Source organism: Artemia franciscana, chromosome 1 (assembly GCF_032884065.1).
Source record: "Artemia franciscana chromosome 1, ASM3288406v1, whole genome shotgun sequence".
Classification (NCBI taxonomy): Eukaryota; Metazoa; Arthropoda; class Branchiopoda; order Anostraca; family Artemiidae; genus Artemia; species Artemia franciscana.
The window spans coordinates 23,945,617-23,962,937 of NC_088863.1; the positions used below are offsets into that span (position 1 = coordinate 23,945,617).

The 17,321-nt window shown below is 34.0% G+C and overlaps 1 protein-coding gene across 1 annotated transcript in view; it reads right to left on the reverse strand.

Moving 5' to 3' along the window:
- Nucleotides 1-4,813: 4,813 nt before the first annotated feature.
- The window catches only part of LOC136027209 (uncharacterized), a 119,866-nt gene continuing 107,358 nt past the window's right edge, over nucleotides 4,814-17,321 (reverse strand). Inside the window, exons 11-12 of the mRNA XM_065704237.1 lie at nucleotides 13,761-13,917; nucleotides 4,814-5,304 (exon numbers count right to left, since the gene is read on the reverse strand). The gene's annotated coding sequence lies outside the window, so the exon portion shown is untranslated. The remainder of the gene's footprint in view (nucleotides 5,305-13,760; nucleotides 13,918-17,321) is intronic.

Consider the following 17,321-nt stretch of genomic DNA (forward strand, 5'->3'; position numbering starts at 1 on the left):
TGGAGTGTGATTTAAATACGATTTTAAGTGACAATGATTTAAAATAGTTTAAAAAATGATTTAAAAAAGTTCTTCGAAAGTAACATTATAACTTCTTCAGGAAAAGGTAAAATATTAGAACTGCATAATATGGCAAATTTTCAATGATGGGGTTTCTCATATTTTGGAAATCAGTTTTGTTAAGTGAATGGCACTTTTAAGATTGAATCATAAGTCTAAAATGAACAGTCAATTTTTTTTTTGATGGAAGTGTTGAAAAGCATAAAAACTTAAAATGAACAAAATTATATTGTATGTAAGGGCTATACCCCTCCTAACTTCTCTGGTCTTTAGACTATTAAATAAAAAATAAGATTTTATTCAAATATAAGTAAAGTGTGACATTAAAGCATAAAAAAACCGAAGTTATTCCGTATGTAAAGGAAAAATATTTTGTCTTTACAATAAATTCTTGTAGTAATAAAAGCAAAAAATGTATGAGTGCCGTAAAAATAGTTAATGGATAATTGTATTTTTCTTTTTTTTTTACTGATTTGATTTTCAAATTTTAGAATAAAAATTTTACTGTTTTAAGCATATGAACATTAATGATCTATGCCATTCTTAAGGTATTGTAAAAAATGTTTCTTTTTATTCCAATGCCTTTGTGCTTGACCAGTCGTTCTTAAGGTATTGGGACGAAAACTCAAAATTTAGTGCAAAAAGGGGGGTATTGAGAAAACGGCAGCCCCCTAACATACGGAATATTTCTTTTCGTTTTAGATTTTAACGTCACTCTATGCTTTTATTCAAAAACAAATTTGTTCGTTATGTCTAATTTCTGGCCATCGAACACCGTGCCCTAAATGCAAGGAGGTATATTGCCCCATCAACCTTGATTCGTTAAAGCAAAGTTTAGCACGTGAAAACAGCATTTAGAGACAAAAAGCCCATTTAGCGCATTTGTTTTTTGGAAAAAGTATAATTATCTAAAGCAGACTGTCATTTCTTCTGCAAGAAGGCTATATTTGTTCCCTCAACACTCATATAACGCACTTTATCCTGTGTTCATCTATATATATGTTACTGTGAATGTCCAAAATCCATTCACCAGTGAACGTCGAAGTTCTATTTTTGCTGCTTGGGTTTAATTAGCTTTGGACATCCGATTTTTCATTCTAATGCAAGCTATGATGGTAAACGTTGAAGTCAGATTAGATTAGTTTAAATTAAGTTTGGTTATAAATATCAGTAACGAGTTAAAACTGAAGCTAACCCAGCCTAACCTAATCTAGCCTAACCTGTCATCGCCAAACCTTACATTAAACTGAAAAGCTGACTGGCAACGCTGGCTAAATCCAAGGAGAAACAAACACACTTTACACACTATTAGGTACCTAGGATATTCACCGGTGGATGTCAACATTCAGCAATTTCAGACATTCACGGTATATACATATATATATATATATATATATATATATATATATATATATATATATATATATATATATATATATATATATATATATATATATATATATATATATATATATATATATATATAAATATATATATCTTCTATATATATAAAAATAAGTTGTCTGTGTGTGGATCTGTGGATCAGGTGACGTCATGTTTGTCCGCATATGACGTCTGAATTATTTCACACTAATACAAAAGAAGAAAAAAACTAAAAAAGGTAAAAACTACAAAAAACTAAAAAGAAAAAAAAAACTAAAAAAGCTAAAAAACTAAAAAAAACTAAAAAAAGGTAAAAATCTAATCACTAAAAAAAACTGAAAAAATAAAAAAAGGCAAAAACTACAAAAAAATAAAAACTAATAAAAAAACTAAAAAAGCTAAAAAACTAAAAAAACTAAAAAAAAACTAAAATAAGGTAAAAAACTAAAAAAAACTAAAAAAGAAAAAAACTAAAAAAAAGGAAAAAACTGAAAAATAAAGGAGAAAAAGAAAACTAAAAAAATATGAATAAATATATATAAAAATAAGTTGTTTGTGGGTTATGTCTGTCTGTCTGTCTGTCGAGTGACGTCGTGTTTGTCCGCATATGACGTCTGAATTATTTCACACTAATACAAAAAAAGAAAAAAAACTAAAAAAGGTAAAAACCACAAAAAAAACTAAAAAGAAAAAAAACTAAAAAAGCTAAAAAACTAAAAAAAAACTAAAAAAAGGTAAAAAACTAAAAACTAAAAAAACTGAAAAAACTAAAAAAAGGCAAAAACTAAAAAAAACTAAAAACTAATAAAAAAACTAAAAAAGCTAAAAAACTAAAAAAAAAAACTAAAAAAACTAAAAAAGGTAACAAACAAAAAAAACTAAAAACTAAAAAAGAAAAAACTAAAAAAAAGGAAAAAACTGAAAAATAAGAGAAAAAGAAAACTAAAAAAATATTAATAAATATAAAAAATATAAATATCAATATAATATAAATTAGCAATCAACAAAGCACCGAGACACAAATGACGACCGGGACACAGGGAGTATAAATGACGACCAGGACATAAGTAAAAAAAAAAAACTAAAAAAACTAAAAAAACTGTCTGTCTGTCGAGTGACGTCGTGTTTGTCCGCATATGACGTCTGAATTATTTCACACTAATACAAAAGAAGAAAAAAAACTAAAAAAGGTAAAAACTAAGAAAAAAATAAAAAGAAAAAAAACTAAAAAAGCTAAACAACTAAAAAAAACTAAAAAAAGGTAAAAAACTAAAAACTAAAAAAACTGAAAAAACTAAAAAAAGGCAAAAACTAAAAAAAAACTAAAAACTAATAAAAAAACTAAAAAAGCTAAGAAAACTAAAAAAAGAACAAAGCACCGAGACACAAATGACGACCGGGACACAGGGAGTGTAAATGACGACCAGGACATAAGTAAAAAAAAAAAACTAAAAAACTAAAAAAATGGTAAAAACTACAAAAAAACTAAAAACTAATAAAAAAACTAAAAAGTCTAAAAATCTAAATAAACTAAAAAAGAAAAAAAAAGAAAAAAGGAAAAAATAAAGGAGAAAAACAAAACTAAAAAACGAATGTATATACAGACCAGGACACCGGGATACAAATTACGACCGGGACACAGGGAATATAAATGACGACCGGGACACAGGGACACAACTACAATGGGGACGCCGGGGGGCACAGGGGGATATAAATGACGACCGGGACACCGGGACACAAGGAATATAAATGACGCCCGGGACACTCAAAGAGAAATCACAGACTGGAACACCGGGACACAAATGACGACCGGGACACAGGGAATATAAATGACGACCGGGACACAGGGACATAACTACAAAGGGGACGCCGGGGTGCACAGGGGGATATATAAATGACGATGGCGTCTCAGGGAATGGTCGATTAGCAATCACCATCAACAAAGCTCAAGGGCAATCATTAGAATCATGAGGTATAGATCTGAATACGGATTGTTTTCCCATGGACCATTATATGTTGCATGTTCAAGAGTCGGTAAACCTGAAAATCAATTTATATGCACAGACAATGGGACAGCAAAGAATGTTGTATATTCGCAAGTTTTACGTAGTTAAAAACATATATATATATATATATATATATATATATATATATATATATATATATATATATATATATATATATATAATATATATATATATATATATATATATATATATATATATATATCTATATATCTATATATATATATATATATATATATATATATATATATATATATATATATATATATATATATATATATATATATATAAGGAGTCTGATGATAACTACCGTAGACTACCCGTTTTAAGTAACAAGAGACATTGCACTGAAGTTAATGCCAATTTCTCCTATTTACAAGATAACGTTTATTGCCAGAATAGGGCTAAAATACTGCCGAGAAAAGTCTGAGATAGGCCATCGCTGAGAGCCATTCATGCAACCCTCCAGTTTCAGAACCCTTACTTCTGCATGCGGAGTATTCGTCCATAAACATACTTCTATTCTAGAAAAGGTCATTATGTACATGAATTCCAAGTTTTGTATCACCAAGTTGATTTTTTTGAGGCCTGAATGAATAATGTTTAATTTTGCAAAATCGTTCACCATATTGTGAAGGAGAGTAGTATTATCTTGTGTTGGAAGGGGAAGAAGGACCTCAGACGTTTCAAAAAGCGTGTTGTAAGACAAAAAATTACAAGATGTCTGTTAGACACTCCTTGGAAAAATATGAACAGATTTACTCGCAAGCCTCACTTTGTCATAAGGAAAACATTCGGACTAAATGTGTAGAATTGTTGCTGAAATAGTTACAACTCCTCTGTCATTGTAGGTCCATTTTGATTGTAAGATAAAATATTGGATTTGTGTACCCACTTGTGTCGAAGTAAGAGAACAAGCGCTAAGACTGAACAGGGTCTGAAAGATATCCTTAAAAATGTGAACTTATAACATGAAGATTCAATTTAGGTATTTCAAAAAAAGTTTTGACCCTAGTAAGTTTGAATATCAAGAAAATTTTAGAATATCTAGCAAAAATAGCTAAAAGTGGATAAATGATTGGATAGATTTATCAACAATTAACTCATCAATACATTTAAACTACAAAAAACAAATGAGTTATCATATGACTCCTGCAAGGCTCTATGGCTAGGAATGTAGGGCTGTAAAGCCTGCAACTTTTCTCAGATTTAGGTTTAGCTCTTCAAGGACTCTTCAAGCCTTTCAGTTTTCAGTAAAGCACACTTCAATCTATTTCAATCTCAGAGTAGTGCTTGAAACAGTTAAGGCTCTTTTCTAGTATAGCCCTGCACTGAGTATGGTGTAACATGGAAAAAACAAATATATTTTATTTTCAAATATAAGTGAATATTAAAGCTTACAACAAATAGAAACATACCGTATAAATAAGGAAATGTGCCATTACCCCAACCCCTCTCTTTACGCTGCAGTAACTATATGTTTCATATAATTGTACCAAAATAAAATGGGGCACAGCTGTAATAGATCAAACACTCAGGAAGACACTAAAAACGATATAGAGCACAAATAACTAAAATAAAATTTGCAGAAGTTACAATGACAAATCAGGCTCTTCCATTTCATTTGATCTAACTTCTGTCATTTCAACCGAATTTTCTGATGTTTTTCTTTTTTGACGCAAAACTAAGAACAATATAAAAACAATAAGAATAATGAACATTAAAATAAAAAATACCAAAACGGGAATCAGGATTGCTGTTATCGAAGATAAATCATTGCACTCATGATACTTTGTGGTTGTTGCTGCAGTTGTTGCCTCTGAGCTGCTGGATTGACCTGTGAAAAAATTCATGTTATAATGCTCTTGTTTTAAGTTTATTGCTGACGCTGTAGCGTCTGAAGACCTAAATTTCGGTACAAACTTTAAACTCCAACAATTTTTCTTTAGTAGACTAATTATAAGTCAAGCTTAATTAATTGAAAAAATATATGCTAGTAAAATTCTTTAATCAAATTATAAAAATATTTTCATATCGTAGAAGTCAACTGACGCGTGTTTTGGAAAAAATTATTTCTTAATTTAGGATTCATGATATCTATAAGTGGGATTGTCAGTGCTTTTCATGGATTTTGAAATGGAACTGATTAATGTATCAAACAGTTCATGGTAACGAACTGCATTAAGGAGCAACCCGGCTCAATACTAACCGAAACCCTAAAAAACGGAATTTTGATACCAAGAAATACAATAAGAGAATTACATTTTTATGCTAATTTTAAACATATAAGTTTCATCAAGTTTAGTCTGACCCATAAAAAGTTAAAAGCCTGAGAAAATTTGCCTTATTTTAGAAAATAGGGCAAAATACTTCCTAAAAGTCATAAAATCTTAACGAAAATCACACCATCAGATTCAGCATATCAGAGAAACCAATTTTAGAAGTTTCAAGCTCCTATCTATGAAAATGTGGAATTTTGTATTTTTTGCCAGAAGGCAGATCACGAAAGCATGTTTATTTGTTTGTTTTTTTGTTTTTTGTTTTCCCCAGGGGTGATCATATCGACCCAGTGGTCCTAAAGTGTTACCAAAGAGCTCATTCTAACCTAAAAAGAAGGTTCTAGTGCCCTTTTACGTGACCAAAAAATCGGAGGCCACTTAGGCCCCCTCCCACGTTCATTTTTTTCTCTAAGTCGCTGGATCAAAATTTTGAGATAGACATCTTGTTCTATCCATGGGAAAAACAATCCCTATTCAGATCTATACCTCCTTATTCTAATGATTGCCCTTGAGCTTTGTTGATGGTGATTGCTGATCGAACATTCCCTGTGTCCCGGTCGTCATTTATATTCCCAGTATCCCGGTCGTCATTTGTGTCCCAGTGTCCCAGTCTGTAATTTTTCTTTGAGCGTCCCGTTCGTCATTTATATTCCCTGTGTCTCTGTTGTCATTTGTGTCCTGGTGTCCCGGTCTGTAATTTATCTTTGAGTGTCCCGGTCGTTATTTGTGTCCCAGTCTGTAATTTCTCTTTGAGCGTCCCGGTCGTCATTTATATTCCCTGTGTCCCGGCTTTTAGTTTTCTTTTTCTCCTTTATTTTTCAGTTTTTTTTTCTTTTACAGTTTTTAGTTTTTTTTATTTTTTTTATTAGTTTTTTTTTTACCTTTTTTTGTTTTTTTTTAGGTTTTTAGCTTTCTTAGTTTTTTTAGTATTTTCTTTTTAGTTTTGTTTTGTAGTTTTTACCTTTTTTAGTTTTTCCTCTTTTTTATTAATGCTAAAGCCAAGGTTCAAATCTGGAGCCTCTCGGACCTAGAACTTGAAACATAACGCTTTACCAGCTCAGCTACTTCCGCTTGAATACATTCGTTTTGAGCAGCTTCCTCGGGTGTTGCCATTGTAGGTTCTTCAGTCATTTTACAATTAGAAATTTCTCTTTCAACGATCTTCTTACTATTAAAAATTTGTCTTTGAACGATATTCTTAAATACCTGTGTCCTGGTCGTCATTTATATTCCCTCTGTCCCGGTATCCCAGTCTGTAATTTCTCTTTGAGTGTCCCGGTCGTCATTTATATTCCCTCTATCCCTTTCGTCATTTTTGTCCCGGTAAATATATACATATATATTTTTAACTACGTAAAACTTGCGAATATACAACATTCTTGGCTGTGTGCATATAAATAAATTATCAGGTTTACCGATTCTTGTCCATGGGAAAAACAATCTGTATTCAGATCTATACCTCATTATTCTAATGATTGCCCTTGAGCTTTGTTGATGGTGATTGCTAATCAAACATTCCCTTTGTCCCCGTCGTTATTTCTATATCCCCCTGTGCCCCCGGCTTCCCCGTTGTTGTTGTTTTCCTGTGTCCCGGTCGTCATTTGTGTCCCGGTGTCCCAGTTTGTAATTTCTCTTTGAGTGTCAAGGTCGTCATTTATATTCCCTGTGTCCCTGTATCCCGGTCGTCATTTTTGTCCCGGTCGCCATTTGTGTTCCGGTGTCCCGGTCTGTAATTTCTCTTTGAGTGTCCTGGTCGTCATTTATATTCCCTGGGCCCCGGTCATCATTTGTGTCCCAGTGCTTTGTTGATGGTGACTGCTAATCGAACATTCCTTGCGTCCCGGTCGCTTTCTCTTTGAGTGTCCCGGTCGTCATTTATATTCCCTACTAGCTAACACCTAGTTGGTGGGGGTGCTTCGCACCCCCCAAGCCCCCACCGCGCGCGTAAGTTGTTACGCGCCATATTAGTTACGCGCCTTTGTATTTGTATCCCTGTGTCCCACCTGTGAATATACAACATTCTTGGCTGTCCCATTGTCTGTGCATATAAATAGATTGTCAGGTTTACCGACTCTTGAACATGCAACATAAAATTGTCCATGGGAAAAACAATCCGTATTCACATCTATACCTCATTATTCTAATGATTGCCCTTGAGCTTTGTTGATGGTGATTGCTAATCGAACATTCCCTGTGTCCCGGTCGTCAATTATATTCCCAGTATCCCGGTCGTCATTTGCGTCCCAGTGTCCCAGTCTGTCATTTCTTTTTGAGCGTCCCGGTCGTCATTTATATGTCCCGGTCGTTATTTGTGTCACAGTCTGTAATTTCTCTTTGAGCGTCCCGGTGGTCATTTATATTCCCTGTGTCACGGCTTTTAGTTTTCTTTCTCCTTTATTTTTCAGTTTTTTTCCTTTTTTTAGTTTTTTGTCTTTTTCAGTTTTTAGTTTTTCTAGGTTATTTATTAGTTTTTATTTTTTTTTTATTTTTTTTTACCTTTTTTTGTTTTTTTTTTAGTTTTTTAGCTTTCTTAGTTTTTTACTATTTTCTTTTTAGTTTTGTTTTGTAGTTTTCAACTTTTTTAGTTTTTTCCTCTTTTTATTAATGCTAAAGCCAAGGTTCAAATCTGGAGCCTCTCGGACCTAGAACTTGAAACATAACGCTTTACCAACTCAGCTACTTCGGCTTGAATACATTCGTTTTGAGCAGCTTCCTCGGGTGTTGCCATTGTAGGTTCTTCAGTAATTTTACAATTAGAAATTTCTCTTTCAACGATCTTCTTACTATTGAAAATTTGTCTTTGAACGATATTCTTAAAAACCTGTGTCCAGGTCGTCCTTTATATTTCCTGTGTCCCGGTCATCATTTGTGTCCCGGAATCCCAGTCTGTAATTTTTCTTTGAGTGTCCCGGTCGTCATTTATATTCCCTCTGTCCCGGTCGTCATTTGTGTACCGGTCTGTAATTTCTCTTTGAGTGTTTTTTTCTTTTTAGTTTTCTTTAGTTTTTTACCTTTTTTCTTTTTTCAGTTTTCTTTTTCTTCTTTATTTTTCAGCGTCACTATGAAATACATATCGCCGAAACTTTGTTTTTTTTTTAACCAAAATCTGGTAGGCATTGATGACCTTATCCACGTCAAAATCCTAAGCCACAATCATCATCGCTATCATTTTCAGTTTTGATATGTTTTGACTCTCGCTGTCCAGGTGGATTTTCCTCTAACTGCGCTGTTTTGCGTTCTTTAGCCGCAAGCCTGTTTTCTTGCTGTTCTTATGATTCCTTGGCACGTTTTCTTTTCTTACTTTCTCTATCAGCTGTATGTTTTTTAGCATAGACTCTTTGAGCAGCTTCCTCAGCTGTTGCCATTATAGGTTCTTCAGTCATTTTACAATTAAACATTTTTCCGTCCACGATCTTTTTACAATTAAAAATTTTTCTTTGAACCATTTTCTTAAATACTTTTAATGACGTCATCGTCATAACAAACATGACGACAACTAACGTCATGACGACACGATGACATGACGTCACTCGACAGACCCACAGACAAACAACTTATTTGCGCTTCGCGCCACCCCAAAACCTAGTTGGCACCAAGCCCCCTCCCGCACACGTAAGTCGTTAAGCGCCATATTAGTTACGCGCCATTGCAGTTGTGTCCCTGTGTCCCACCTGTGAATATAGATAGATATATACATATATATTTTTAACTATGTAAAACTTGCGAATATACAACATTCTTGGCTGTGTGCATATAAATAGATTGTCAAGTTTACCGACTCTTGAACATGCAACATATAATTGTCCATGGGAAAAACAATCTGTATTCAGATCTATACCTCATTATTCTAATGATTGCCCTTGAGCCTTGTTGATGATGATTGCTAATCGAACATTCCCTGTGTCCCCGTTGTTATTTCTATATCCCCCTGTGCCCCCGGCGTCCCTGTTGTTGTTGTTTTCCTGTGTCCCGGTCGTCATTTGTGTACCGGTGTCCCAGTCTGTAATTTCTCTTTGAGTGTCGCGGTCGTCATTTATATTCCCTGTGTCCCGGTCGTCATTTTTGCCCCGGTAATCATTTGTGTTCCGGTGTCCCGGTCTGTAATTTCTCTTTGAGTGTCCTGGTCGTCATTTATATTCTCTGGGTACCGGTCGTCATTTGTGTCCCGGTGCTTTGTTGATGGTGATTGCTAATCGAACATTCCTTGTGTCCCGGTCGCTTTCTCTTTGAGTGTCCCGTTCGTCATTTATATTCCCCACTAGCTGTTGGGGTGGCACTTCGCGCTACCCCAACACCTAGTTGGTTGGGGCGCTTTGCGCCAAACAAGCCCCCCCGCGCGCGTAAGTTGTTACGCCCCATATTAGTTACACGCCATTGTAGTTGTATCCCTCTGTCCACCTGTTAGTATAGATAGATATATACATATATTTTTAACTACTTAAAACTTGCGAATATACAACATTCTTGGCTGTCCCATTGTTTGTGTATTTAAATAGCTTGTCAGGTTTACCGACTCTTGAACCTGCAACATATAATTGTCTTTGGGAAAAACAATCTGCATTCAGATCTATACCTCATTATTCTAATGATTGCCCTTGATTTTTGTTGATGGTGACTGCTAATCGAATATTCCCCGTGTCTCCGTCGTCATTTATATGTTTCGGTCGTCATTTGTGTCCCGGTGTCCCAGTCAGTAATTTCTCTTTGAGTGTCCCGGTCGTCATTTATATTCCCTGTGCCCCGGTGTCCCGGTCGTCATTTATGTCCCGATGTCCCGGTTTGTAATTTCGTCAGTCGACAAACATGACGTCAGTGGACACACAAACATGACGTCACTCGACACACACACAGACAACTTATTTTTATATATGTAGATAGATAGATAGATGTCCCGATTTGTAATTTCGTCAGTCGACAAACATGACGTCAGTCGACACACACACAAACAACTTATTTTTATATATATAGACTATCTGTTCAGGTGGCACTTCGCGCCACCCCAACACCTAGTTGGTGGGGGCGCTTCGTGCCCCCAAGCCCCCCGGCACACGCACACGCAAGTCGTTACGCGCCATATTAGTTACACGCCATTGTAGTTGTGTCCCTGTGTCCCACCTGTGAATATAGACATATATATATATATATATATATACTAGCTGTTGGGGTGGCGCTTCGCGCCACCCCAACACCTAGTTGGTGGGGGCGCTTCGCGCCCCCCCCAAGCCCCCCCCGCGTGCGTAAGTCGTTACGCGCCATAATAGTTACGCGCCATTGTAGTTGTGTCCCTATGTCCCACCTGTGAATATAGATAGATATATATATATATGGTTTTAACTACGTAAAACTTGCGAATATACAACATTCTTTGCTGTCCCATTGTCTTTGCATATAAATAGATTGTCAGGTTTACCGACTCTTGAACATGCAACATATAATGGTCCATGGGAAAACAATCTGTATTCAGATCTATACCTCATGATTCTAATGATTGCCCTTGAGCTTTGTTGATGGTGATTGCTAATCGCCCATTCCCTGTCCCGGTGTCCCGGTCGTCATTTACATCCCCCTGTTTCCCCTGGTGTCCCCGTTGTAGTTGTGTCCCTGTGTCCCGGTCGTCATTTATATTCCCTGTGTCCCGGGTCCCGGTCGTCATTTGTATCCCGGTGTCCCGGTCTGTATATACATTCGTTTTTTAGTTTTGTTTTTCTATTTTATTTTTTTCCTTTTTTTTTCTTTTTTAGCTTATTTAGATTTTTTAGTTTTTTTATTAGTTTTTAGTTTTTTTTTCTTTTTAGTTTTTTTGTCCCGGTCGTCATTTATATCCCCCTTTTTCCCCCGGTGTCCCCGTTGTAGTTGTGTCCCTGTGTCCCGGTCGTCATTTATATTCCCTGTGTCCCGGTCGTCATTTGTATCCCGGTGTACCGGTCTGTATATACATTCGTTTTTTAGTTTTGTTTTTCTCCTTTTTTTTTTCCTTTTTTTTCTTTTTTAATTTATTTAGATTTTTAGATTTTTTAGTTTTGTCCTGGTCGTCATTTATACTCCCTGTGTCCCGGTGCTTTGTTGATTGCTAATCGAACATTCCTTTTGTCCTGGTCGCTTTCTCTTTGAGTGTCGTCATTTATTTTTTTCTTTTTTAGTTCTTTTAGTTTTTACCTTTTTTAGTTTTTTTTTAGTTTTTAGTTTTTTTAGTTTTTTACCTTTTTTTAGTTTTTTTAGTTTTTTTAGTTTTTTAGCTTTTTTATTAGTTTTTAGTTTTTTGTAGTTTTTGCCTTTTTTTTAGTTTTTTTAGTTTTTTAGCTTTTTTATTAGTTTTTAGTTTTTTTTGTAGTTTTTGCCTTTTTTTAGTTTTTTTAGTTTTTTAGCTTTTTTATTTTTTTTATTAGTTTTTAGTTTTTTTTGTAGTTTTTGCCTTTTTTTTCTCTTTGAGTGTCGTCATTTATTAGTTTTTTCCTTTTTTTTTTAGTTTTTTATTGGTTTTTACCTTTATTTTAGCTTATTTTTCAGTTTTTTCCTTTTTTTTAGTTTTTTTTTATTTTTTATTTTTTTTAGTTTTTTACCTTTTTTTAGTTTTTTTAGTTTTTTTAGTTTTTTAGCTTTTTTACTTTTTTTATTAGTTTTTAGTTTTTTTTTGTAGTTTTTGCCTTTTTAGTTTTTTATTGGTTTTTACCTTTATAGTTTTTTTAGTTTTTTAGCTTTTTTATTTTTTTTTATTAGTTTTTAGTTTTTTTGTAGTTTTTGCCTTTTTTAGTTTTTTCAGTTTTGACGTCACCTGATCCAGTTTTTTCAGGTGACGTCACCTGACACATCCATCCACACATCCACAGACAGACAGACAACTTATTTTTATATATATAGAAGATATATATATATATATATATATATATATATATATATATATATATATATATATATATATATATATATATATATATTAACTACGTAAATTTTTTTAAAACGTATTGTCCATGGGAAAAACAATCTGTATTATGGTGATTGCTAATCGAACATTCCCCGTGTCCCTGTCGTCATTTATATATCCCCATGTTTCCCCCGGCGTCCCCTTTGTTGTCGTTTCCCTGTGTCCCGGTCGTCATTCGTGTCACGGTGTCCCAGTCTGTAATTTCTCTTTGAGTGTCGCGGTCGTCATTTATATTCCCTGTGTCCCGGTCGTCATTTTTGTCCCGGTCGTCATTTGTGTTCCGGTGTCCCGGTCTGTAATCTCTCTTTACGTTTCCTAGTCGTCATTTATATTCCCTGTGTCCCGGTCGTCATTTGTGTCCCGATGTCCCGTTGCTTTGTTGATGATGATTGCTAATCGAACATTCCTTGTGTTCCGGTCGCTTTCTCTTTGAGTGTCCCGGTCGTCCTTTATATTCCCTATGTCCTGGTGTCCCGGTCGTCATTTATGTCCCGATGTCCCGGTGTGTAATTTCGTCAATCAACAAACATGACGTCAGTCGACACACAAACATGACGTCACTCGACACACACACAGACAACTTATCTATATATATAGATGTCACCGTGCCCCGGTCGCCATTTGTGTCTCGATGTCCCGGTGTTTAATTTTGTCAATCAACAAACATGACGTTAGTCGACACACAAACATGACGTCACTCAACACACTCACACACACACAGACAATTTATTTTTATATATATAGATAGATAGATATAGACATTAGTTTACAAACAGGACGTCAGTCGACACACAAACATGACGTCAGTAGACAGACACACAGACAAACAACTTATTTATTTATATATATATATATATATATATATATATATATATATATATATATATATATATATATATATATATATATATATATATATATATATATATATATATATATATATATATATATATATAGATAAATTATTCTTTAGATGACGATTTTAATACTGCGACTGTTTTCTACAATTTTAACAAAGCATTTGACATATTAAGTTTTAATTAAGCTTTAGCTGAACAATGAACCGAAACGTAAAAACTTCGTAGAACTTACTTTGCGCCTCCACTAAAATCCTAGCTTTGTCACTTCCTGCATGATTATTGGCAACACATTCATACAATCCATATGCTTCTTTATTGTAGTTGTCAATTGTTATTGTTGAAATGGTTAAACTTTGACTGAAAGTTTCTCCAGCATCAAAAAAAGTTTCCTATAAAAATGGACTGTGATACTTGCAAATCCTTTATGAACAGAAACTACCATATTCAGCCACTAAAAACACACGACCACTGTTTGTTTGGATGATGAGACATGTTAACAATAAGTGCAAACTCCGAGGGCCTTAGGGGCTAGAACCAAGAATTGCTGCTTCCAGAAACTCAGTCAGCAAAAGCATACTTGAAAATTACCAAAAAATATTTATTTTTGTATGCTGGGACTGAATTTACTTCAAATTGCTAGGTTTAATCTCCGGACAATGAAAATTGCACCCATGCTGCCAACAACTTTTTTATTCACTTCAACCTTCCAAAATCAGAACACATCATATATAAACAAGAATAAACATTATTTCTCAAAAGTTAATCTCCCTCCCCCTCCAAATATAGGAAGACAGCTTCAATCGTAACTTTTGGGAATGAATAACAGATGAAACTAGCTTGTGTTTGATAAGCAAATATAATACCGTAATCAATAATGTTTAAAGCAGGGGTTTTCAACCAAATTAAGTGAAAAAAACTGCCTGAATATATCAATTGTCATACAATTTATGATGTCAGTACAAAAGTGTATGTTTTGCTCTCTATATGCATATAAAAGTGACGTCATTCACACAAAATGTCAATCGAAAAATGCACGTCCCTCTAAACAAAGTAAAATAAGATCTCTAAAGCAATACAATGGAAATATGGGAGGGCAATTAAAACGGGTGGTTTGCTTTTCCAGCTAGCATCAGCCCAATAAACGATTCATTTATGGAATGATAAAATCCTCTTTGAGGGGATACTTTAATCTCACATTTAGCAGGAGAAAAATTAAATGAAAAAACTATAGAAAAGTACAAAGCTTTTATCTTTGTACTTTGGCCTTAATATGCATTTAAGAAAAAGCACAGATAAGCCTCTCCCCCTTCCCTTAATTCAAAACATTATTGCGCATCCACTTTTTGTAAGCCCGAAATGAACATTATGGTAGCCCTGCCTTTTTGCAAATAGTTCTTCAAGAAATTATAGATGTCATTAAAAAACTAGAAAATTAAGAACAGGAATACTAATTCACGACAATGTAATGGGGAGGGAGCAGGAATAATTTTTATTTCTTGTGAAGATGCCAGAAATGATATATTTCAAATTCTTAGAAGGGGGTTACTTTTTGTTTTTCTTCAATAGGACAACCAAAACTGTTATTTTCCCAAAATGTATGGAGTAACTGAACCCCTGACCCTCTCAAATTGTCATCCTTGATGAAGAGAAATTGAATTAGGGGATATCATGAAACGGAATCAAAAACCAGGAACCACTTCTCCAAACAGAAATTCATCATCACCCCACTCCTCAAATTAACTTCTATTTGAAATCTAATAATACCAAAAAAAAATAACAATAATAATAAAAAAAATATGGCACTTATCTCATCGGTCAATTAGCAAATGGGACAAGAATATTTCACTTAGTGATATTTTTCCAAAAACATTTTCTTGAGCTTTCACAAGGAAATGGTAAGAGTCGAAGCCCGTAAACAATAGCAAAAGCCTCAATAACAAAATAATTATACCAGTAATAACGAAGATATAGTCTTGCTTATCAAAAATTTCGCGGTAATGGAGTGCAGTAAGAAGCGACCCGGCTCACTAGTAACCGAAACTCTAAAAAACGAAATTTTTACACCATGTTACATCTAAAGAATTGTAATTTTATGTTGATATTAATGATACAAGTTCCATCAAGTTTAGTGTTGGTTGTCAAAAGTTGCTTTTTTCACTAACATTTTTTATTGTTTTAAAAAGTAGAGTTGCGAGTGAAAGTAGAAGTTACGAGCAGGGCATTGAAGAGGGGACAAACCCTTTCATATACGGAATAGTTTATGTTCATTTTAAGTTTTGATGTCACTCCTTTTTTTCAGTTGATAAAATTGTTCTTTTATTTAGACCAAAAGAAGCAAATCGTGGTAGTTCCAAGTTTTTTGTACCCATCGCAAAAAAAAATGTTGGATGCGTCATCAGCCAAAATATGGCTTTAAATACTAATCAAGTCCTAACATTTTCTGCTCAATGTATCAAACAGTTCGTGGTAACGCTCCGTAAGTAAGGAGCGACCCGGCGCAATAGTAACCAAAACTCCATAAAACGGAATTCAGATGCCAATAGTTAAATCCAAAGAATTTTTTTAATGCTGATTTTAAATATATAAGTATCATCAAGTTTAGTCTTACCCATCAAAAGTTACGAGCCTGAGAATAGTTGCCTTATTTTAGAAAACAGGGGGAAACACCCCATAAAAGTAATATAATCTCAACGAAAATCACACCATCAGATTCAGCATATCAAATAATCCTAGCGTAAAAGTTTCAAGTTCCTATCCACAAAATTTGGAATTTTGTGTTTTTGCCAAAAGACAGATCATGGATGCGTATTTATTTGTTTGCTTTTTTCCAGGGGTAATGGTTTCGACTCAATGGTCCTATAATGTCTTAAAAGGTTTCATTCTAACAGAAATTAAAAGTTCTAGTGCCCATTTTAAGTTATAAAAAATGGAGGGTCCCCAATCCCCCTCTCACGCACATTTCCCCCTTGAAGTCACAGGATAAAAATTTTGAGACAGCCATTCTTTCTATGGAAGAATTTATCATGAGGGAAGAGAATTAAAAAAAAAAAAAAAACAATGAGAAAATAAATAAAAAAATTCACCTGGAAATAACGAGTGGCATTAAAACATGAAACAATCATAAAATACTATATACTCTGGGAGTGCCTCTTCTTTGCAATACCTTGCTCTTTACGCTAAAACATTTTTAGCAATTTCAACTATTTATTGTATGGCCTATGTGATTCAGGGGTCATTCTTAAGGATTTGAGATAAAATTCAAGCTTTAGTTTAGGGAGCGAGGTATTGACAAGGGGGCGAACCCCATCATATACGTAATAAAAATACACAAATATTGTAGTTTGTTACGTATGTTAATTCGTAAGGTACGTATGTTTATTACTAATACAAACGTTGGCACAAAAATAAAAATATATATTTGCACTTTTAAGCAACCGAAAATTAGAGGGTAACTAGGCCTCCTCCTTCACCTTTTTTTTATCAAAAAAATTTTTATCGTCTGATCAAAACTATGAGAAAGCCATTTAGCAAAAAAAAAATTAAGTATCCAATTTCGCTTTAATTATTCATGTGCGGTGAGCCAAAATCTAAACATGCATTAATTCAAAACCGTTCAGAAATTAAATAAAAAAAACAAGTTTTTTCAACTGAAAGTAAGGGGCGACATTAAAACTCAAAACATACAGAAATTATTCCTTATATGAAAGGGGTTGTACCCTCGTCGAGGCTCACTTTTTGCGCTGAAGTTTTTATTTTTTTTAAAAGGTGAGTTATGACAGAGTCAAAACTTTAG